The sequence below is a fragment of the Corvus cornix genome, chromosome 5 (assembly GCF_000738735.6).
Source record: "Corvus cornix cornix isolate S_Up_H32 chromosome 5, ASM73873v5, whole genome shotgun sequence".
Classification (NCBI taxonomy): domain Eukaryota; kingdom Metazoa; phylum Chordata; class Aves; order Passeriformes; family Corvidae; genus Corvus; species Corvus cornix.
In genome coordinates, this window is record NC_046335.1 from 35,321,338 (window position 1) to 35,346,070 (window position 24,733).

At 38.3% G+C, this 24,733-nt stretch overlaps 1 protein-coding gene across 7 annotated transcripts in view; it reads left to right on the forward strand.

Annotated features, from left to right (window-relative positions):
- Positions 1–24,733, forward strand: part of SIPA1L1 (signal induced proliferation associated 1 like 1) — a 207,035-nt gene that overhangs the window by 545 nt on the left and 181,757 nt on the right. The window lies entirely within an intron of this gene.

Genomic DNA, 24,733 nt, shown 5'->3' on the forward strand with positions numbered 1-24,733 from the left:
ATAGCTGTGATGCAGCTTCACTTCGTTTAATGAGGAGTGCACTCATTCATGTCTGGTAAAGCAGTGATACAAAATGGGAATTGCTCAACTTAGTGAAGATCTCCTTGTATAACCTTGGCCACAGCATCTGTATGTTTTAGATTGAGGAGGCACGTTTTAACCCGTGGAATAAAACAGAGGCATTTTTTTGGATAATATACTGCTTACCAGATCGTGTTTAGAATTTTTGCTTGCAAAATCGCTTTACAAAATTTTAGTGGTGCTGCTTTAATGATTCCGTTACTGCTTGCTGAATGAATGAGGTGCATCTGTGAGCACGGAGCCCTAGTTGATAATACAATGCAAATTTGTCTTCAGGGTAAAGGTGTCAGATTTCATTCGGTACCAGATCTGTATGGATGAACCAAGATTGGTGTTTTCTTTAGAAAGCACCCCTTTCATGGTGGAATTTTGATTGATAGTTTTTTTTTTTCTTCTTCTAACTATGGGAATTAAGCACTTGTTTCCTTTAAATTAAGGCATAAACCAGTTTTGTAAATGGGAGAAGAGTTTTTGCTGCAGGTACTAACTGGGTAGCAAGTATCTGTGTTCTCTCAGGTGGAGACTTTGGTTGTTATTTATTCGGAATGTATTGCTGGGCTAGACTCCATTCCTCTTCAGCCGAAGTGGTGAGAGAGACGTGAACGTATTAAGGTAGAAGTTTGTGGCAATTGTAATCATAGAGAGAGATCTCTAACTTGTGTTTCAATGTCAGGGCTTTTATGCCTTAGGCCATCAGATGCTGTACCAGTTATTAATGTAGAAACAGTGTGGGAACTTCACAGTAATTTTTTCTTGGTTTTAAAAGAACAACCCCATAGGTTCTATTTAGGTAAAGCTAAAAGGAGAATTTTAATGATTGAATGTTTTGTGTATATACTATGTCTCATTTTGGTGATAGGAAGCTAGGGACAGAAGATTTTTTTCACCATTTTAAGTGTTTATTTATGGCCAATTGATTAAAGGATGTGCACTTAGTTGCTCAACATTGCATTAAGAAGGTATTACTGATGCTAATAAAATGCTTAGTTTCATCATTGCTATTTGGGATAGGCATACTTAGCTCTCAGTTGTGGTTCATAAAACCTCTTAGATCATGAAGTCAGAAGCAAAATGGGATGTCAGCTCTGACTGTTGTAGGGCTGCAAAAATTTGCTTGATGAAAAAGGCTAGCAGGTGTAGAGGCAGGCACTGACACAGACCTGTGAAAGGGTGGAGCTGCAGCCATGACTGAAGACTTAATATGGGGACATGTAATTGATAATCTATTTTTTCTACAGTAAAAGGTATTATTGTCATTTCAGTTGGACACCATTGGCTCTACTTGAAGAGGTTCCCCCCCCCCCCCCACCCCCCCGCCATGTTTATCTGAAATGTTATTTTAAGGTTTGGGATTAACTTTTGGATAGCTGTTGTTTTAAAAACCATGTCCAAATGTGGCCTCTTCTCCCTTCTGCAGGTTTTCAAGGAGTTCTTTTTTCTTTCATCATGCTTATAAGCATTCTTCTGGCACTTCGGGAGCATTTTGTTCTTGTTTAGCTCTTGCTGTCTTCTCAGTTTTGTAAATCTGTCTCAAATATATCCTTTAAAATGTCTATTTCAGATCTATTAGTTCTGCTACAGTGGAGGCATTTTTTATTTCTAAGATAGGAGAACAAACCTTAAGAACATAAAATATTCCAGCTGGTTATTTTGAATTTCAGTAAGGTCATGAGGATAATGTTAGAAATACACTGGGAAAGTGTGAGGTAGGCTAGTAAGAGAAAAGGTTGAGGCCCAGTTGAATTTCTTTTCTATTCCTCTATTTTGTCCTATAGCATGTCTATTGTAGAGAAGAAAAAAGAACAGTTTTCTCCATATCAGTAGTTTAATCCCTTCAGCAAGGGGATTGCTACAAGCTATTGAGTTCTTACTGCTACTGGTTAGAAATCCTGGATGCCCTACTGGGGTAGAGAAGCAGAGCTTCTGCCTTCATCAAAATTTCAGTCACACAAGTTGATTTCCCTAATGCTGACATTTTCAGAAGTTGAAATTTATTCTCATTGACCCTAAGTGTTGGCTATTTGGCAAACATGTTGTTTCCTTGGCTTCAGGCAGATTCCTTTTATTTCTCACCAGCTCTTTAATTTAAATATTTTAGAACTCAATAAGGCATGATTTAATTATCTTAATTTTTTTAATATCTGTGCTCTGTTTACTTCTTTATCTGTCTTGTAGGTTTTATTTTATTCATTTATTCTGAAAGCCATTTGTTTAACTTGTTAATAAGTTATGACACGAATACAGCAATAGTAAGTGCAGTTATTTCTTTTATCAGTGTAAATACACAATTAAGAACTGCTAGGTGAGGATTTGTTGATCTGGCATGTAAAATTAATCATATGTTCAGTATCTTTCTCTGAGTGAAAAAAAGTGTTATATTGTTCTGTATTTTATGTTTCCAGGGAGATTTGACTTCAGGGACTTGATTTAAAGTATATCTCTCTAAATTGCAGCAGCTTTTAAATAGTCTAAGCTTTATATTTCACAGAGTGCAGTGAAATGTTTGAATGAGGACTCTCAAGCTGGAGGTTTATAAAGTGGGATTTGATGGCTCTGTGTGACTTGAGATATTCTCTAATGAATGGCAATCAATGTTTTTTGGGGGTGCAGCCTTGCCAGCAATGATGAACTGAAGGCTCAGTTGTAAACCTGCAGATTATGGCCATTGGTGAGGGTGAATGACAATAATTTTGTGGTTTTGACTAATTTTGATTTTTAATTCTTATGCAGCTGGCAACACAGTCTGTAGCAGTTTTGGTGTTAGCTTTGATAGTAGTTTCGCACTCTGGCCTTTGGGAAGCCTGTTAGGAGTTGCAGAGACTAGAACTGTTTGGTTTTTTTCACTGTGTTTTTGAATATGAATCAGCAGATAAAATGGTTTTAGGTATCTGTTTTTGCATATGTAAAGCTAAGTTATGTCGTCGTCTCAGTCTCTTTAATATTGCATTCTGTGGCACCAGTTTACTGGGTGAGTTACTTGATTTAGTTCTGCCACATGTCTTTTATGTTAAGTGTTAAGTGAGGCTAAGTATTTACAAGTCTTTGTTTTCTTTATGGAAGCATGTTTTAAAGAGCACTTCTTTTGAATGCAGAGACAGAACACTTTTCATAATCTTGATAACTTCTGAATTGTATGATTGCTAACCAGATATTTGTCATGGCTCTTTCAAGAGTCTGAGTTTGTAAGCAGAGTGGAGTTCTGCAAAGCTGTGTCTTTGTACTACTTGAGCTCATGCTGGATGCTGCAGTGCAGTAGTCATAGCTCTTGTTCCCTGCAGAGTGGATGGATGTCTCTTTTCAAGAGAGATCAAGTTCCTGAAAAATGCATGGCTGAGTAGAACAACTTTTCTGAATGTGTATAATAGAGAAGGAAGAGTTGTTACTGGGACTAGTGGTTCATGCCTAGGCCTGAGAGGCACTTAGAATTTTTTATGGTTTTTTTGATGTTTTAATACTCTTTTACTTTTGGTCTTAGGCTCTGTAGAATGGGAAGAATGCTTTCTTCAGATGGATTGTAGTGATTAGTGGAGTGATTTTTGAAGACCAAATTTTATTTTACAAGTTTTCAAAAGTTAAGAAGCTACTGGCATGTGTCATATAGTTGGTTTAAAGTTGGATTGTTCTTCATTAATCCATATGGTTTACCTTCAGTGCTCAGATGGCTTTTGGGGGTTTTAAAATTGTGTTGTTTGTTTACCTTTTGAGGTAACAGGAATTGTACCTCAAAATACTCACATAAACCTCGGAGAGACTGGTTGTTACTTTATTACTGCAGCTGTGAGATATGTGTTGACTTTGAACTTGTGCTTTAACATGGACTTTTAATTTAGTGAAAGCTTCTTCAGTTAACCCTAAAATATATCCTATTTTTCCTAATTGGTGATGTTATAGTGGATTAAAAACCCTCAACTGGCTATCGTCAGGAAACAAGTTCTTCCAGGCTGCTAGGAGGTATGGGTCAGAAGTTGAGCATAACTTCGAGAAAAGCTGTGTGTTGGGTCTGCCTGTGAGACTTAGTTATGTTTAATGTACTTGGCTGGATTGTTTTGTGGATTTTAAGGTTTACTTTTCTGGGTGGGGGAAATTGCCAAGCTTCTTCCTTTGCTCTGTAGCCTGCCTTGCTGCCTGTCTGTGTGCAGTGGATGGTGGGGTTCCAGGTGGTGCCAAGGGCTCCTTGCATAGCATGGCTCTGCTCTCTGAGTTTCTCGAGTCATGATGCGTTTTACAGCACCATCAGCTAAATCAATTGTCTTTTGACTTTTGAATAAATAATGACAGGCTTATTGTATGCTGATGTGATGAGAAATAGGATTAATACAGAACTTTTTTTAAGAGTAGCAGATAATATCTGTAAAACGATTGCTGTGGTGGCAGAACTTTCCGTATCCCGGTTGTTCACGTCAGCAGTTTTGATAGATATCTGGGGTTTTCTTGTTGGTGGTCATACAGACAGCTTTCTAGAGACTCAGACACTTTTAAGACATGCCTTTGTATATTTGACCAAAGGTTGCTGTTGTGGTTTAACCCCAGCCAGCAACTGAGCACCACAGCTTAGCCCCAAGAACATTTTTACATTGTTCTTGGAACTTTTTCAAATGATTGCAATTTTATTTTTGTGTTGTTTTTATTGGAAACTACTGGTCTTACTTGCTCACTCAAAATGAATTCACACTGTCATTGGAAGTATTTGGTGCAGATCTGTGACGATTGGTGTTTATATGAGAGGCTATTTCCTGGTATTTAACTTTTTTTCCTTTCTTTTTGTTTCAAACAGTACTTTAATTTGATTTCAAAAGTGCTGTTTATATGCATGGTTTTGTCACTTGGTCTTACTATAGCAACTAATTTGGCAGAGTAGACATGGGTCTCTGGCTGAAGGTGGGGGCATCAAGTCTCCCAGATCAAAATTTTTTGTATTTGAGTAATTTTACTTCAGACAGAATTTGGCCTCCTAAATTGGATGTTCACAACACAGATGTGGTTTGTTGGCTTGAACCTCTGGCCGTTAAGTGTTGGGCCACATTTGGTGAACTTCTGGACAGGGATTTTTAGCTTCGTTTTCTCCAGGAGAATTCCAGTTTATACACACCAGAAAAACCTATAGAACATTAACATAAATCATTCTGAGGGTGACAAAGCATTTAACAGACCACCCCGGAGTGATTGGTGAATGTTCATCATTGGAGACTTTTAAAGCTTGACAGGACAAAGCCATGAGCCACTGGGAGCACTGTGGCAGCCAGCCCTGCTCCAGCAGGAGCTTGGACTCCTGGGTTAAGCCTCCGTGGGCTCTGCAGGCTGCTAGCTGGTGTTAGCTGGAGGGCTCCTCAGAGGGCACTGCTCTTGGAAATGCTATTGTAGGTACAGGTTAAACAACTTCAAAAAAGGAAAACCATCCGTATAGCAAGCTCTTTTTTATACTAATGTGAAACACTTTTCCTTTGGTGTCCAGCCCATTTTGTGTCTCTTGCAGGGGTAGCAGCACCACCGCTGGTGGCTCTCAGGTTGCAAACCTGCAACAGGAAACCCTGTTTCCTTTATCTCTGGACATGCAGGGGGGGCAGTGGGTTGTGTGTTTACTTATTTATTTATTTTCCCTCGAGAGTCTCATGTAAGCAAAAACATAAACCTCTTGAACGTTTGCCTTTTGGCAGGGCCACAGCACAAATTTCCTCTTGCTGAAGAAACTGTGGCAAAGATCAGACTTTATTTTTTTCTTTTTTGCATTTCTGAAGTGTAACATAACTTTGTCTGCATGTTTAAAAATTAAAGAAGACAATGGGTGATGAAACGCAGACTGCAGGCTTAAACGTGTTAGTGCTATATAAAAGTCATTACAGTTCTTATCTCTGAACTGTTTAAAGATCTCTTTCGTTTTTGTGAACAAGGCTTCTCTCCTCACTTTTGGAATTACCAATCATAGTTGTTTTTTAATTTTTAAAAGCTAAAATGTTTGATACTATTTTTGGAATATTTTTGTATGTGTCAAATAGACAATACTAAACCTAAACAAATAAATCCTAGAGGGCCTTCCCTCCTTCTGCTGGATGCAGTTGAGATTTCTAGAAGTTTTTTCTTTTCAAATTGGAAGGGCTGAAATAGGATTTTATGCTTTCAGTCCATGCGGAAGAACTGCATAATTGTGCAGAAGAAAGTTATGGTTTAGCATTTTAATGCCTTGAAAATAAACATATCTTCATGAATGACATGGTACTGGCACTGATTATCTACTTTCCAAATGTGTTTAACAGCTTGTTGTATGAATCAGAATAAAATAGTTCAATAGACTGCACTGTATTGATTATACAGCAGCTGGAGGAAAGAGTGAAACATGATGCTTTCCCACAGCTTTTGTGAAAGAAAACACTGAGAAGTGAGGAAAAAAGGAGATACTTATGTAAAAGCTATTAACATAGTTTATCCTTTCCTTGGATGTTTTTTTTTTCCTTGACTCTTCCCCTTCTTTTGCCTTTCTTTTGCAGTCCTTGAAGAAGGAAGTATTGACAGAAACTCAGTTCTAGTTTTGTTTAACCCCCCCTCCCCCACCCTGACTTCTGCATTGTCTTGCAGGGTAGTCATTGACTGGTACTTGACATAGCTCTGGGAATTCCCAAATCTAGTACTGTTTATTGCATTGCCATACAGAGATGGTAGGAGAATCTTTGCTAGGATGCCTCTGTTAATATACACAAAAGGAAAATGCTAATATCATCTTAAAACATGCCATCCATTTCAAGTTGAGAAGGCTTTTTTTAAAAAAAAATTAGGTTCTGTGGGTTTTTAGGGCTTGCCTGTACAGTGCATGAATGGTTGTAGTAGTCTGGAGAAACACCTGCCACAGACAGTTCCACTCTGCTATTTGAACTGTGGGGTATGCACTGCGGAATAATTTGAGAGCTTTAAGTTAATTCTTGCCTTATTATACAATTGTCTCCCTATCCAGGTAAAGCCAGAAGATCTGCAGAACTTCACAGGGTTTTTTATCATGTGCTAAAATCATCAGGACTTTATTTGAATTCTGTACTATTGTACTTCTGTTTTCAGCTGGAAATTTTTTAAGGTTAATTAATGTGCTAGATAGCATTTGAGAACAAGGAAATATTATTCTGTGTCCAAACAACAGTATTGGAATTGGGTGTGAATGTGCAACAGTGTACTGTGTATTCTAGATTTAATCACTTGTATATGTAGTGTTGATGCAGTAAAGACTTTCAAATTTGTTGGTAATTTAAAGTACATCTCCTGTAAAACAAAGGTGTGATAATAACCAGTAATTAAATGTTGCGAAGGGTGCTCATCCTGGTTATTTTAACAGAAGTTAGTCATTATCTACTGATTGTTGACATCATTAAATATAATTTTTTAGCATATAAGTTGGTACTTTACATACCTGAGCAACTCAATTGAGGTTTTCCATTCTTGCATTGTTGAAGTATCTTTTTGTTTGTGCATGTTAAGTGTAATGACTTGCCTCAAACTGCCAACAACTTCATGCCTGCCGAGGGCAAGAGGGCACATATTGTGAATGTGCTTTTTAACTGAAATATATAATGCATCAGTTCTGAAAACAGGGGCAGGGGGAAGCAGTCATTTTAATTCATTTAATTGTAGCTGTGTAGAGCTGGCTACAGGCAAGATAATTATAGGCAAGGTAAACACTGCCTATTGCAGAAACACAGAGAGCCCAGAGATAGAAAATTTCTGAAGTGCTGGGTGAGGGAAGAGAGCTTAACTCTTCCTTATTTTTGTAAACCTGCACTTCACTTAAAAAAACTCACAAAGGAATTGATAGTAGTCATCAAATATTCCCAAGTATGGTGCAGTCTTAACTGTAGGTGACAGGTGTCTTTATGTTCTTGAAGTGGGGCTATAAGTGACTTAGGGCTAAATAGACAGACCTCACAAACTGATACAAGTACCAAAATTCAGGAGCGGTTGAAGGAATTCTTAGATAAAATCCTCATTTAATCTTTCAGTTATGAGCAATAGGAAAAAGTAATTAGAAGTAACAAGGGTCAAACTTGAAGAAGTAATTGGTGAAACAGAGATCTAGTGGACAAATTCAAATCAAGTAATGCTTTGATCACTTAGTTGTTTGGAACATATTGGAAGGTAGTGTTGTGAACAGCTGGAGAGGATAAAAGCAATCCAGAAATATCCAGAGTTAGCATGGCTAGTGCTTTTTGGTAGAGAATAGTACTGAAAAAGCAGTTTTTACACTTGTGTTTAAATACCCTAGCTAAAACTGTATGAACAAGTGAATTATATAATCTGTTTCTGCCTCTCCCTTCTTCTCTCCCTCTCTTCCCTAAGTGTTATAATTTACAAAAGAAGGATCCAGAGATGTCTCATTTTCTAGCTTTAAAAGTGAGAGAAGAGTTGAAAATCCATTTGAAGGGAGGTGGGAGAAGAATCAGCACAACTCTATAGAAGTGAAGCTAAATGCTTGAAATTCGGACTAGTTTCTTAGGTTTGGATCCTGCTTTCTTCCAGAATGCTTAGCTTTTTTTTCCCCAGGTATTGTCAGAAAACAGAACTAAATGATTGAATGCTTTTTTGAAACTTAGCTACAAATTAGAACTTTATTCCTTGTAACAGGGAAGTTACATGAGGGTTATATGAACATTGTACCTGCTTGTATGGTTTTTCATGTTCACATTTTTACATGGGGAAAAAAGAGGACTTGTGAAACAGTGTTCTCTATTTCAGTGGCATTTTACGGGTTCCAATAAAAACTCGGCTCTGCAGCAGTATGTGGCTGTTATGTGCTTGCAAGTAAAGTAATTTTATGTTAGTGTTTAATAGTACATTTGAAAATGAAGTAATGGTATATGTAGTATAATGCAAAATACCCCTAAATAGTGGTTGGTTTCTGCAGTACAGTCTTTTCCTCTTGTTGATGAAGGAGGTACAAAAACCTCTTTGTGTCAGATGTTCAAAGCTATTTTGCCGGGTTGAAAAATTCTTATGAAGGTGGTGGATTTTTTATTTTGAATCTAGTGTTAGGACTGAGTGACTGTTCTGTTGGCTTAAAAACATTAACAGCAGTAGCTATCTTGTTTGCTGTAACCTCTCTTTGTTATCACCTTAGTACTTAGCTGAGATGCCAAAGCTCTTGAAATACATTGCAACTTCAAGCAGGTTCAGTGCTTGAATACTGGCACCGTGGGTTGCAAGTCAGTGTGTTTTATTATCCCTGTGCTCAAAATTTTGAACCAAAGACTTAGGATACTATTGAAGTGCCACTGCTGTTCAGTTTATAACGATGTTAATTAGCACTGAACGTCATTAAGATGAACATATGCAGTGTTAATGAAACTACTTGTGAAATTGAGCTGTTGTCATTATGTCAGTGAATGGTTATACCAAAAAGTTGCTTGACTGCCCCATGAGAAAGATAATTGAGAGGGGTTTACAGCCTGTAGCTGTCCTTTGGGAATGGATCACCTGGTCTCAGTCACCTCTTCTGAGACACTGGATGGTCAGAGACTTGTCTGCAAGGGGAAGGACTGTTTTAATAACAACAAACAGCTTTGAGCATACTCTCTTCTCAGGGCCTTAGCTTGTCTTGTGAACACAAAGACTTGTCCCGTCTCATGATTACATGTGAGGAGCAGACTGTTGCTTCTGGTTAGGTTAATATCATCTGATCTGCTCCTTTTTTGCATCTAGGAAAGAAGGTATTTGTGTGGGGAAGGATCTGTAAATGGTTTCTACTAGTGGAAAAAACAATTACTTTTGGGATGAAGTTTGATTTCCTTATATCTCATTCCTCCTTCTCACTTAGTTTTAAACTATTCTACCTGTCTTGATTTTTAAAAAAATGAAAATGAATCAAACAGGATAATTACAATATTGACATTAGGTAAGTGTTTTGTACTTGTGTCTGTACTTTCACGGAATGGAAAGGGCCAAAGCCCTAACTGGACATCTTAGACAAAATACAGAATCATCTAGATAACTAATGTGGTGCAGCACAGTTGCATGATAGTTGTGCTGCTCTGCATTGTGTGCACTCTATTTATTTATGGGTAGTAATGAGATTGTATTTTGATGTGACATTACAGTAATTGTATTCATTCATTAGTTTACCTCACTGACTTTGTGAAGTAAGGAAATGCAGGTGCCCTTGAGAAAGTTGTTTTAACACACACATGAGAAATCTGTAGTAGTGTTCAGAGCAGAAGCTTCCTTGGGCTTTAGATTTCATCCTACTATGGACAAATTTATTTATAACTAGCTGTAAAGCTGTGCTGGAGACTCTTGAGCTAGCTCAGAGGAAGGCAGGGACTACATCTGCACTTGTCTGCGGCCTGCTTTTTTGCTCCCAAGAGTGGCTCTGCCCAGCTCAGGCTCCTGCTGTTTACTGTGAGCAGTCCCTGGCCTCATGGGATCTCGTGTACATCAATGGCCCCGTAGTAAGCTCGAACTAAACCATGGCAGTTACGGATTAGTGCTCAGACCTGTGCCCTGGACTTATTTTATTTGTTATTATAGCTTTAGCTCTCAGTGCCTACCTGGCACAATGTAACGCTCTGCTGAGTTTGTGGTTGCACGTGTATAGCATTTAATAGCAGTGGCACAGCACTGCATGTGAGCTAACCAGCCTTCCCCTTCAAGCTTAGGGACATTGTTGGGCTAACGTGGCTGTCACCTTTCTGGTTCTGGCATAAGTCCAGAAGTTTTAGCTCAAAGGGCAGAAGATCAATGGTACCAGCATAGTACCTGGCATGCTACAAATTAGAGTAATGCTGGAATAGATTGCCTTGGATTTTAATTGCCTGCTAGATATCTGTTTTAGTGAGCTCTTGAGCATCTTGACCTGTAGCAGTACAGAATGAGAAGGTCTATAAAACTGCAGAAGGAATCAAACAGAATGCATGAAAATGCATACAAATTGTCAAATCTAAGGCCATTAAAATGTATTTTAAAGTATTCCTTTAAATCTGGATTAATACCTGGTGTAGGCTCTCGAGACATCTTCAGAAAGAATTGTGTTCGAAAGTTACATGTGAAGTACTGCCTGGCTGTACTTCAGAGAATGTCTTTGCTGACACTGCACCGTGTGAGAGTCAGCCAACATGCCTCGCATTGTCACTTGCAGCTTTTCCATTTTAGTCTTTGTCTGGTTCTAGCAAATGCATGGATAGTGCATGTGCTCAGTGCTAGCTTGGGTCTCTGTGCTGCATGGCAGTCACTGCTGAGATTGCAGTTGCTGTATCCTACATTTCCAACAACAGCTTTGAGGCAAGGTTGCCCTCAAAGTTTTTGGTTTAGTATGGAAGCCAGCTGGGGTGGTTATGCTCTGTGTGTTCCTTCCAGTTTGCTTTTTTTCCTTAACACTTCTCTCTCCTCCCCTACTTCGTAAATATTTTGAATTTGCTGGGTTTTGGTTTAGCCCCTTAGATGTCTAAAAGTGTCCGACAGGTCTTTGTAAAAGCAAACTAATGAGTGGATGAGATTGAGTCCTAGCAGTGGTGAGAGCTGTAGCACACACAAGGATGTTGTAAGCTGCCAGAGAAGCTGTGTGATGAATACAATTTCATGGGAGGAACTTCAGCTGGAGTGTATGTAGTTTTATATATCAAGTCTGAGAGATTTGAAGGTACCAAGACCTTGTTAGTTCATGTAATTGCTTGTTCGGTATAGATTTCTGTCAGGTCTTCCTTCTGGAAAATGCACAGAAGATAAAATATAGTGGGTGCCTGTAGTGGTATCTGTGTTTAGGTTGCTCAGTATTTTCTGTAGTTAAATGTCTTATGAGATCTTTTTCTTTCTTCCCCCCCAGTATGGTTAGCGCTACTGCTGTGTGAGCAGCTTTTGTGGCTCTTTTGGTAGAAGAAATCACTTTGTATCAGGGAAACGCGTTCTTCCCCCTGGAGTATCTTGAAATACCACTCCCTGCCCCCCAAGTGTTAGTGTTGAAAATTGAAATACCGGTTACCAGAAACTTTTTCATACTACCTTTCCTCAAGAAGGATATTTTCATTGTGCTACCGAGATGTATGAGTGTTTTAAGGCTCACGCAAAATTCTGCGAACATCAGAGGAGGACGAACACAAACGGGATCCTGCCCTCCCACTGTCTTCCCAATTCACTCTCACCAGACACTTTTGGCTTCCTTCTCACTGCCTGTGCTTATTGGCAAGTGCGTTGTAAGGCTTGGTTGAATAGAGCTGATGTAATGAGTGTGAAAGAAGGTTTTGTTCTTGCTTTTGCTTGTCTGACCAAAACTTCAGTATTTTTTTCCTTCAGTTTTTTTTGTATTCTGTTTGAGAAGTTAAACAGGTTCATTTTGTACCTAGACAGGAGATGCAGAGGCTAATTGTTTTGGGTCTCACTGGACAAGTGGTATGAGACAACATCCAAAAAGGGCACCCTGACTTTGAGAGAAGATTGCCTCTTCTGCCCGTGTAATGCTTTTGATTGTTGGGCAGTAAGGCTGCAGGTAAAGCAGAATTTTTAATGTCTTAGTTTTCAACTCGAGATTGACTAGAAGATAGGTTGTAATGTGAGGTTCCTCCTGTTGTACAGATGCAAAACTAGGTGCTTATAGCCATCTCGGAAGGCAAGATCTTTGAATAAGCTGTGTACTGACTTTGGTTGCCTGGGACAGTGGCACCCTGTGGAGCAGTAACAGGGCCAGACTCCACTTGCTGCCTCTCGTAGCCCAGCAGCTGCCCTATGATGTGCAGTCTGGGCTCAGTGAGCTCTTGCTTCCCTTCCATTCTGTTGCTCCTGAGATTAGAGATCTTTGATCCTTCTTTCCTTTAAGAGTTGTGGAGAATACTTGTTTCTTCACCTGCACTGACTATTTGCATGGCCTAATACTGGATGACAGTGATTCACAGATCTTCTAGGGTAGCTTCTTTTTGGGGCTGCCATAACAGTTTTGCAGTTTAGGTCACAGTATCTGTCAGCCTGACCCTCTTTTAGCCATTCAGCATCAATCAGCACTGGGCTGAAGAAGTGCTGCACCACACAATGCATTTAAGTTTCTTCTTAGTAGGAGGAGAAAAGAGCAATAGCACAGAAAACCATGTAAGTTGCTGTGAAGAGTATGTAATAATATATATCCAAACTTAAGGTTACAAAGTTAGAACACTGGTTCAGTGATGCTGTAAGCAGGACTTTAGGACTCCCAGTACTGGGTCAGAAGTACAGTGGTCATATGTGAAGTGTCAATCTCATAAATTATTCTGTTGGCTATAATTAAATCAAAATACTTACCAGGTAGCAGCATGACTTATTTGCATTACACATTAATTATTTAGACAACTATGATTTTATAGTGAATTAGATATAATGCACTTTCCTACCACCGATACCACTTTGGTATCGTGTTCTGCCACACTTGATAGAATTTGAGCTTGTGCCTGAATCTCATTTGGATCAAATTGATCATGTTTGGTGATGTGATAGTGCAGAGATTTGCTGTAAATGCTTGTGAAACCAGTATTTCATCTCCTGTAACTTCTTGATGACTTTATCTCTACAAATATTTGAGAAAGTGTACTTTTCAACTTTTTTTGTACCTAACAAATAACTGATTTTATTCAGTGTTTGAATGGTTATAGATGGGTTGGTCTTTGCATGCACTGTGCAACCACTGTTGTCTAAAGTTATGAATGGATGCTTTCAGACATGGTAAACTGATCATCATTGTATTTGTCTTTTTGTTCATCATCCATTCTCAGTGTTATGCTAAACCCAAAGCCTATTTCTAATTTCATAAAAAGGAAAAAATAATTCAGTCTTAGTGAAGCAGGTTCTTTTTTGAATTCTCTTTAATCTTTTTGATAGATATGAAACCACAAGTCTTTTTATCTGGAGAATGCTAAAGAAAAGAAGGGGCCGTTAGAGGAGATGATTTTAATGGGATCATAAATGTTCTCTTTGGATCTGTCTTATTAGACATTGCTTGGAAATTTAATCTCCTTCTGAAGACATTTACATGTTCCAAGTTTTCAGTATTTGACCTGATTCTATTACGAGCTGCTATTTTTGTTTCAAGACATGAATTGGGCTCTTTTAAAGTCTTTTGACCTTTCTCTTGCAAAAGGGAAAAACATACTCTTCTAGGCTTTTGACTAAGCATATTTTTAAAAACTAAAAAAAAATTCACATAGGATCTGGGGTCAATTTTCTACGGAATAGGAGATGCTGAGGTTCATAAGTAGTGTCATGAGTGCTACAGAATGTGTCTGAATCTATGGTGTCCAGAAGCACAGGATGAAGAGATTCAACTACAACAATGTTGGGAGGTTTTTGACAAAATATTTGTTAAGGGCATGGGTTAAGGTGATTTGTTTTTATTTTGAACTATGGCAGATTTAAAGAAATTCTAATTATTTTACTAGAGATTGCATTTAAATGTTCTTATTTTTAAATTCCCTCCTCTCCCCCCAATAGTGGCATTTATCAATAATGTTTAGAAAGAGGAAGGGATATTTCTATTTCTTTCAGTGTTTCATGTGCCACAAAACAGAATTGTCTTCTGTTTACACCTCTTGCAATGGAGGAGTCTTTCCTTGCCCTGATTATTGAATTTCAGTAACTTACAGTACCATCATGTCTAGAGGCATCAAACAAAAGAGGTAAAATACCGTGCAAGTGTAGCTCAGATTGTGAAGACAGATGTTTCTGTAGAGACCCTCCTGTTTTTATGGAGGCTAGTTTTCACTGACTCTGCAGATGCAGATATTTTAATGGCTCTGTGTTCTTAGTGGGCAGGGATCTCTGGAGCTCTTCTCGTTCAACTCTGCTGCTCAAAGCAGGGTCAGCTGAAGCTGTTGCTGGGGTTGTTGTCTGGTTAAATTTTGAACATGTCTGAGGATAAGAACTCCGTAGTTTCTGTGCGACTTGTTTGAGTGTTCAGTTGCCCCTAGAGTAAACTTTCTTGATGTTTACAGGATATTTCTGATCAACATGTTGCAGTGCCTGTCAGGAGTCAAGGGAAAAGATTTTCCTGGATACTATTCAGAATTTGTTTCACTGTTTGATTTCTGCTCTTTGTCTGTGAGCTACATAGAAACCGTAAGCTAGAGCTGCTCACTGGGCCTCTCTGTTAGGTGAGGAACAGCGTGAGAAATTCAGTTTTGGTCAGATAGAACTCCTACCTGATGTGTTAGGCTTTCTGAAAAGCTTTCAAAGGACATTATCTGTGTAATTGCTGTTTTGCTGGCTTGTAGAAGCAGGTGACATAGTTCTTCTGCAGGTATGCACAGATTCTCCAGTCCTTCTGTGGAAGGCTGACACATGATTTAGATGTGAAACTTGCAGTTAAAGGGTTAATTTTGATCAATACCTGTAAGTCAGTCTGCTAGAGGTCTGTTTTTGTATATTCTGGGAATGCAGCATCTTTTTTTGTATGAAGATGGGGGAAAAAGGCATAAAAGACAATTTAGTGCTTGATTTCTGTACCTCCAGAAGAGCTTGGTATCATAGTCTGAACTACACTTCAGGGGAACTGCTATTTTGTATGCCTTGTACATTCCTTTATTTGCCACAGTTGTAGTGGTTGCTAAAAGCACAGCTTGGAATTACAGCAAAATTTACAACTTAGTTTTAGGTGATGGTTGTTTTGTATCAAATATGATGCTGTGCACGTGGTTTTGGAAACCTCACTTCCGCATGAACCTATTATTTTGTACATGTTTCTCCCTGTTGTACTATAGTAAGTCATTAATTTGAGTAATTGGAAAGCAGCCTCAAAAATTTGGATGAAAACTTTCTTGGATATTCTCAGATTTTTAGACTCATTTAGGCTAAAAGGAACCTCTGGAGGTCATCTACTGTAACCTGCACCACTGAAAGTTTGAACAGCATAAATTTTGGTGTACAGTGATATTGACTTTAGCTTAGTCTTTGCTGTAATCTCTGTGTAGGTGGAGAAAACAAGATCATCCCCCAAGTCTTCTCCAGAGTAACAAGCACAGGTATCTCAGTCCTTGTTCCTCATGTACTTCAGCCTCCAAATTGCTTGGTGGTCTCTGCTGAGCTTTCTTTAGTCTGTTTTTGTTACACTGGGCAGGCTAAAACTACGCGTGCTCATTTAGCTGAGATCTCACTGGTGCTGAGCAAAAGTCCGTGTCACTTACTGGGTTTAGACAGAGCACCAACAAGCACTCCGAGGCAGATATTTTTGACTTTCTCTTATCTAGAGCTTGAGATTGTGCATTTTCAGAAATGTCTATTTTTATGCTTAGCTGCATGAGGAACTTTGAATAATTTTTTACTGTATTACTGCTTTCAGAAAGGGTTATTTGCATTGTTTAGCTTGAAATAGACTTTCTAATTCGTAGCCAACTTGTTTCATGCAGCTGCAGATGTAATCAATATATTTCTCTGCTCTTTGAAGGTTTTACCTGTCTAAAATGAACTGGTAGTTGCACATCATTTTGGTTACCCTACTGATGCATTTTGCCTTGTGTGGCATGTTAGGTTGCATTTCTTCAAGCTAGGCATCAAGCAAACTGTAGTGGTCGTCTGACTTTGAGTGAAAAAGTAGTTTTCTGCCCTCTGTATTCTTGGTGTCAGCTTCCAGTTTATAAATTACTGTTTGTGTGATCTGCATGCAGGGATGCCCTTTGCATCATGTTTTAATGTGTCAAAGTCAGTAAAAGTCATGCCAGAATAAATGCTTCTGGGAGAAAAATGAAAGTGGGCATTCTCAGAAACACTGAGTAGGGAAATGAAGTAGTGGCAGGGAACAGAGAAGACAGTAAAGATATTTTTGTCTGATGCAAATCAGTCTTTCACATGGCCCAGTAAAAAAAGATACTTTGCCCTTGCTATTTGTATCTTTTATCATATTGCTTGTGATGTCTAACAGGCTGCGTGATGATGCCAGAGCAGAAGCAAGCTGCAATAGAGCTCTCTTGGTGCAGAGTCCAGGTCATCCAGAAACTGGATTCTTGGTTTAGGTTCAGAGCTCTCCTATGGTAATATTTTTAGTCATATAACTTTGAATTTTGCCAAAGACTAGCTAAAACTTGCTAGGACAGGACCTGCACAACATTATTTTCTGGCAGCTGCAGCTCTTGTGCCATGGGTTCTCAGCAGGTTGGATCGCTTGCTTCATTTATAAGATAGCACATAGTGTTTCAAGACATAAGGACAAATCAGTTTGCAGCCTGTGCTTGTCACAGGTATCTTGCCTTACACCTCATGGGAAAAGATTTATCAGGTATAATTATATCTCATTGAGACACTCTTGTTATCTTGCCAATGTTACTTTTTTCTGTTAATTTGATCAGTGGACACAGATGAGATAAAAATGTAAACAGTGCCTATTTGAATGGCTTTGTGCTTCTTGGATTTAAATGATTCATTTAATCTGGCATGAAATTATGTGGGTTGTCACATGGAGATTCAACTAACTCGAGTTTTCTACCTTTTAGAGTTTATTTTATTTCCGTGAGGAAGGTTTAATATTTTTAATCACTTGTACAGGATGAACTTATTTCACAATGCACCTGCAACTTGCTTTCTGTAGTCACAGGCATGGACTTTTTTAACTGCAGCTTGTTCTTTGTAGAACAACTTTTAAAAAAACCCACAGTGTTCATGGTTATCAACATTTTCAACCTTACTGTTGAAATATTATTTGTAGTAGATGTAGGTCAGTTAAACCTTACCAGACTTGTAGGAGCTTACCTTTCAGTCTGTATGTGTAATTCATGAATGCTTCAGGAGAAAGCAAGGCTGTATTTTAGGGTGGGGAGTCTCTGCCTTAACTTGAGCAAAATTATGGTGGCTTGTAGGGGGATTACTGTAGGGAAGCTGTAGAGACATTATTGTTTCTGGGTGAAAGTCTGTCTGGTGTCCTGGAAATACAAATCTTGAAATAGAAATGCTGAGGAATTGGGAATGAAAAGAGGAAAGGAAATAGTTATTGTTACTTCAGACTTGAGTTGCCTTTATGTGTGAACTGTTCTGTATGTGGAATTACCTGTTGGATAAGCTGAAGAAAATTGGGGTATAGTAAACTTGAATTAATTTTTCTTTCTTTCCCATAAAGTGCATTATTAAGCTTTTATTCTCTCCATTAAAAAGTGTGTGTTTTCAGTGGCAGAAATATGGCTAGAAATATTTTGATTAGTACCCTAAGGCACTCTTTAGTTGGAGAGGGAGGTTTGCCTGTGTGTAGGAATTATTCTAAAACTGCTTTCTGTTACTATAGACAGTGGGTCTATACCAGATAAACATTTAGAATGTGTCTTGACTGGAATATGGGAGTTAATGGCTCATTTTTGCTTTTGCGAAGAAGGTTGACTCTGCATACCTTGCTGGCTGTACTTGGCTTTCAGTATATACCAAATGTGAGTTTAATTATGGAAACTGAACCTGCTTTAAAGCAGCTGTGGCCAAGGTGAATGCAGTCCTTTTAGTCCCTGTCTTAACTGGTGAAATCAAAGAAATAATCTAGTACATGTAAATTTATTTTAGTTTTTGATTTCCTTGCCTTTAAAAAATGCCTTTCAAAACACCACCCTCTTTCCCAAAAAGCTGACAGAAAAAAAAAAGAGAAATGCCTGGCAAAATGCCTTTTCTATCTTAGCAATCATACAGAGTGGTGGTGCTGCTCTTCCCATGCTGGCGTGCTTGTGGAAGATCCAGCGTGTCTTGCTCTGACTTCATGTGCAGTGCTCTGTCAGGGAGTGCCTGGAGAAGAAGGGCTCCCAGGTGGTGATAAACCTTCACAGAAAGTACTGCACTAGCTTGGGTTGTACTGAATGCCTTCCCTCTGCATCATGCATGAAACTGTAAGGGATGCCTGTGTTTCAGGTTTCCTACACTTGTTCATAAATTTGTGTTCTTGGTTGCTTGTGACTTCATCAGACTGATCTAAATTTACTTGAGCAGATAGAGGAATTTTGGGTAGCATTGAGGAGTGGGAGGCACTGGTGGGGCATTAATACTTTTCTGCTAAGGCAGCTGGACACTCAGAGGGCAGGTAGTCAGCATTGTCGATTTTTAACTTTTTTTTATTATTTATTCATTTTCCCCCCCAGCTGACGCTTTTGAAAAGTTGTCTAAGAATTGCTTCAATTAATGAGCTTCATCTTTTTGAGAAGCCTCTCCTTTTCACTGGTGGGAGAATAAATGATAGAGTACTTGCTTGATTAGTCTTTGTTTTCATGTGTTTCAGTAGATAAAATGAAGACTGTTCTTAAAAGCTAAGCTCCACTTTGCATAATTACAGCAATACTAAGTAGTAGATCAAACAGTAATTAGCTGAATGACCGGCTAATGACCACTGGAAGAGGAGAGAAAATGGGCAGGAGGGGTGTGCTGCTGTTGAACCTGTACCAGATTGTATTCTTGTTGAGAGTCTTTGCTAGGAAAAAATGGTGCTGATTTGGCAGACTGCTTTTTAGTGTGACCCTACTGATGACCATGTCTCCTGAAAGGTAATCCTTAACTCCAGCCTGCAAAAGAAGTAAAAACTGGTACTAGAATATGTGTTCAAGGTATAATCAGATCTCAATATTTGTATATTGAGGCTAATAACAAATGTTATTAATGTTTTCACTTTTTGTACTTCATTGTCATAATAATGGCTTTCATTGAAGGTGTATGTAAGAATCCTCTTGATGTGTGCACTTGCTGGGACATAAATATTTCATTTTTAGAGTTTACTGATTTGCAGCTCTGGCTGTGTGTAAAGTAAGAAGTAGATTGAGAACTGAGTTACGAAACTTGAAGTAGCTGTGTACATCCAAGGCTGCCGCTCTACCCTGCTGAGAGGCATTGGTAAAGGTCACCTTAAGTATCAGAGGAAGGTTAATTAAGGAAAAAAATCACCACCAAGCAAAACCCCACTGGTTATGTCTTCTAATAAACATACGGATCTGGCAAATTCCTGAACCATCTTAATGTATCTGCTCCTGTGGCAGAACCAGGTAACTCCTGTGCTTGTTTAAGGTGCTGTTGCTACTGTGTGAAGTGAATGGGTGATGTTTTCAGCAGGGAAGTGTTCAAACTGTTGGTTCAGCTGAAGGATGATCTTGCCAAAAGGGCTTTCTGTGTTTTGAACAAATTGCACAAATTGATTCTTTTTGTGTACCTAAAGCATGATGGAGGCATATGGTGCATCCATAATTGAACTTGCCATGTAGTCTTACTCAGTTTATCAGTTTGCTCTGTGAATTGCTTATCTGGCTGCAACTGTAACTAAAATTTTGCTTGGTAAGGCTTTTACAAAAGAAGATAATGAGTTTAGAATGCTTATTTTGGGGGGAAAAGGGATTTTTTGGGTGTGTATCTCTGTCATGATGCTGTTGACATTAAATGAAATCTTCTACTTTTGATATATTTTAGATGCAAACTATTCTTTGGACTTGAACAGATGTTGATTCTGACAGGAATAAAAACCTGAAGATTTTTGTGAACCCACAGCTATCTAAAGGAATTGATGAGCAGGGTAAGAATTCTCTTACCTTGCATAAACCCCTTGTGGGTATCTGGCTACTGTAATGCAGAACATACCACTTCCTGCTACATAAGTGGTAAAAACAGAGGAAGTTATGAAGGATAAAGACAGCAGTCAAATTCAGTCTGTCTCTCTTTCATTATAAGGCAAAATATTACCATTTGGAGTAGTTAAACCTGGAAAATGGCAGACATGAAGTGCTTTCCACAGTACAGGTATATGGTGGCAGAATACTGTTGAGGGAAAGGAGGTAAATTTTTGGCACCTGTTTATTTTGAACCGAAGTGCCGTGTTGACAATGCAGCTTGGAGGAAGCAGTTTTTAAATGAGATTTAATATATTGAGGTCATTACTGTTACTCAGGGAGTTGCTTTAGGTCTGAAATATTCTAAAATGTATTTAATTTGAATTTAAAAACTTCTTTTCTTGTCAGATATTAGTTTTGCCTGATAATTTTTTGGCATGCAGTAGAAAGCTCACATTGTGAAGAAGTTTGAACAGAAGTGGTTGAGAAAGAAACCTTCTGTTTCTTTTGAAGGTCTGTTACACTGTGTAGTTAAACTATATCTGGATTTTTTTGTGTTAATTTCTCTTGACTTCTTTAGCTGCATAGCTATAGACTATTCATTGTAACAGTTTCTGACCTTTTGTTCTAATTGTTAATGGAAGTAGAATGACTTTTTAAAAAGTGTTGTAGGAATGTAGAGGGATTTGGATGGACAGAAAGAATCATCCTGTTGCAAAACTTGACTTTGTACAGTGGCTTTATACTTTGAAGCTCTTGTAATTTCTGCAGTGCAATACTAACATGGATTTGTCTCAGTTTTTTCTTTTTAAATGTGACTAATGTCTGTGCTTGAGACAAGTGGAATAAGGGGAATTTACCTGTGTGCAGGTAGATTTTTTTTCCATATTTCTTACAGGCAGCTGAGGAAAGACCAAAGGTGGTTGAAACATACTGTGCTGTTACAGATAAGCCAACAATAGTTGCAGTCCTGTTTGTTCCTTGCAGGTTAGAAAATTATTGAAGATGTTAATAACTTTTTTTCATTAGTGTTATCTTTAGAGGAGTACTTAGGAAGGCTCTTTAGTGTAATGGGTTCAGTTATTTTTCCTGAGAATGATTTAGACTTTGTCTTTAATTGCAGTTTGGACTGTTTTTGATGGAAGGGTATTTTGTGAATTTTTGAAGTTTCTTACATAATTACTATGTAAGCTAAATTATACAGAGATAGCACTTGTTACCCTGTTGTGTGTCCAGTGGCCCTCTTTTCTGAATATTTGTGAGCCATTCTTACATGCCCACAGGAGACCTACGTGGTTAAGATAGAATAGAGTGGGGAGCTTTTGTTTGACTGATTTTGGTGTTTTTTAATTTTTAATTTGAAAGCTCTAAGCTTACAAAAGCACCAAGAACTGGAATGTATTTTAAGTGCAGATTTTCATGGGGCCAGGGTTTCTTTCACTCTCCTTTGAAGTTCTGATATTGAGGGATGTCTCTAAAAATTTTGTTTTGACAGCCTAGGAAAGGGACTTGAAATATTACCTCATATACTTAATGATGAACTAGGATGCCTTATGTGTCAGACTTACTCCTGCAACTGCATTATGACTGGCTTCTCTTACTGCTAGATTTTGCTTGTGGGCCCCCCACCCATGTAATGTCACTGCTGCGCAGGTCATGGGGTTATGTTGCTGTCTCAGTCCTCCTCTACCTCATACATAAAATTGCGAAGACCTTAAAAGGGCAATAAGCTGCACCAAAAGATTTGCTTATGAAGTCACATCCTGAAACTAAGTGTGGTTACTTTAGGTGCTTCTGGGTGCTTATATGTTGCCTTTTCTGAAGGCCAGCAAAGCTAGCAAATACATTTTTAAAGATCTGGTATAACTTTTATCTGTAAGCCAAGAAGAACACAGGTTGTAACAAATGCAACTTTGCAAGTATAGTGCAGCTGCTGTCTCATTCTGAGAGAATTCACAGCCACAACAATTCTTTTGTATTTCTTTTGATTTTATATCCCTCTGCAATGAGGGTGTAAATTGAGACTGTTGTGGGTTGTTTTGGACACTAGAAACTGGGATGAGACAAAGTCTTTCTTTACACAATACACAGCTGTTGGATGAGAATAATCCAGTTATGTTTTAAACAGTACTTGAAATCTATAGGTGACAGATCCCTTGATTTCCTTTTTTCTTTTTTTTCCTCCTGTTGGGAACGGGTCACTCCTTTCATTTCTGAGTACAGTTCTGACCTATACGAAGCCAGTGATCTGAGGTATTTATGAATCTTCTGTGTGTTCCTGTTATGAAATGTACATTTTGTAAACTGTTTTTTTTCCCCTCTCCTCTTTCAAATCTGTATTACAGGGTGTCACTGCCAGCTCTCTACAGGGCAGATTGCTTCTGTGAATGTATTCCAACAGGTGTGTTATTTTTGTTTTCCTGGCATTTGTTTTGCAATTTAGTATGAGCATACTTTACATCTGTATTTCAGTCTGGTTCAAACAAGTTTAGCTCAAGTAGTGGTTGAGTCGTGGTTTTGATGGAATGACTGTTTGGCAGGCATTGTCTGTAAATGCTTCGGTGCTTTCAGCACATAATATTTTGGGACTGCCATAATGCAATTGCATAATCTTAAATTATGTGCTTACAAATAAGAGATGTTTTCAAGGATTGAATCGGAGCCCTGAATTGAAAATTTGGTGCATGAAAAAAAATCTTAACTTCTGGTTATCACAGGCTTTATTTTAAAAACCCCTTCTTTTTTCCTTTATGTGCAGGTTTCCACCTGTTATGAATCTTCTGATGATACAGGGGTGTGTGGGATTTGTTTCAGGTTTTATGGGGGCTCCTTAACAAAGAAGTTTGTCCAACTTTTCTAGTCTGTAGTTTCAGGTGACTCATTTGTAACCCTCGTGACATTCTCCCTTCTCCTCTGTTACAAATGGTGTCTAGAAAACTTTGGGTTGATATGAGATTCTGGAAATGCTGCATATATGTACTGAAAAATGAGAGAACAATTCTTTTCATCTTTTGAGAGTGACTTAGACACATATTAATCAACGCTGTTTTATGTCTGTCAGTTTTGGGGACTTAGATTTAAGCCTTAAACACTGCAAAGAGTGTATGTAACACACCTCCACCACCCCCGCAGTTGTTTCTAATAATATAAGAGGAAAATTGTAAGAAGTTATTACAAGCCATATACAAGATGCTACAAGCAGTTTTTACAGTGTTCTATTAGTTTAAGGACTGCCAGCATTGTAAATGACAGATTTAGGGTCTTATATTAAAAAATGCCTGATCTTTAGTGGATTCACTTCATGAATTAAACTATAATTCTGATCTTGATGTTGTCCTGTGGCAACAATTATATATTGTGGGTAAGAAAATTGCTCTTAAATTCCTTGTTCAAGTCTGGTTATCTTACTGAGATTTCATGAATCCTTGTATATAACAGATAACTACTTCCTGGTTATGTTGCTGATTTTTAGCTCTTTTTAATGCCTCCAAAGCCATAATTATCCATAATTCTTGTATGGAAGCCATGCCAGATGTTTGTCACTTTTTCTCTAGTCCTTCTGTCTTTTTGAACAATGTAAGTAGTTCAATAGTCAAGAAACAGTAGTCAAGAAAAGAACCGTGGTAGGTTGTATGGGGCGATGATTTTAGTTTTATTTTTGCTTCTACACTATTTCAGTTGTTACCACTTGAGGTTATTTTTCCCTTCTATTGCATTTATTTATTGCAATGGATTTCATCTAACATTTATTTCACAATCAGCCAGTTGCTGTCTAAACCTTCTGTGGCTATCCACCGTGACTTTCAGACAAGATGATTCTGATTGGATATCAAACTTTTTAGCTTTACAAAGTTTATGAAAGTTTCTGTAGCTGTCAGTTTATTCCATATTTATAAGTATAGGTTAAAGTGTATATCCTTGTGGAAGGAAGGTTATCAGTGCACCATCCTCTTCCCTTCTTTTCTAATTGTTGGATCAGCATTTAAAGAAGCTTACTCTTTCTGCTTGTCTCCCACTTCAGATTTGTTTATCAGTTGGAATTGCAGGTAATTTGTTGCTCTCATCCTATGAGGATTTGGTTTCTTCAAGACCCTTCGATGAGAGATCTTAGTATTCTCCTAAACCTCCATGTATGTTGCTGAACTTTCCAGATGTATTGCATCAAATAGTTTTTGTGTGCTTATTGTCTC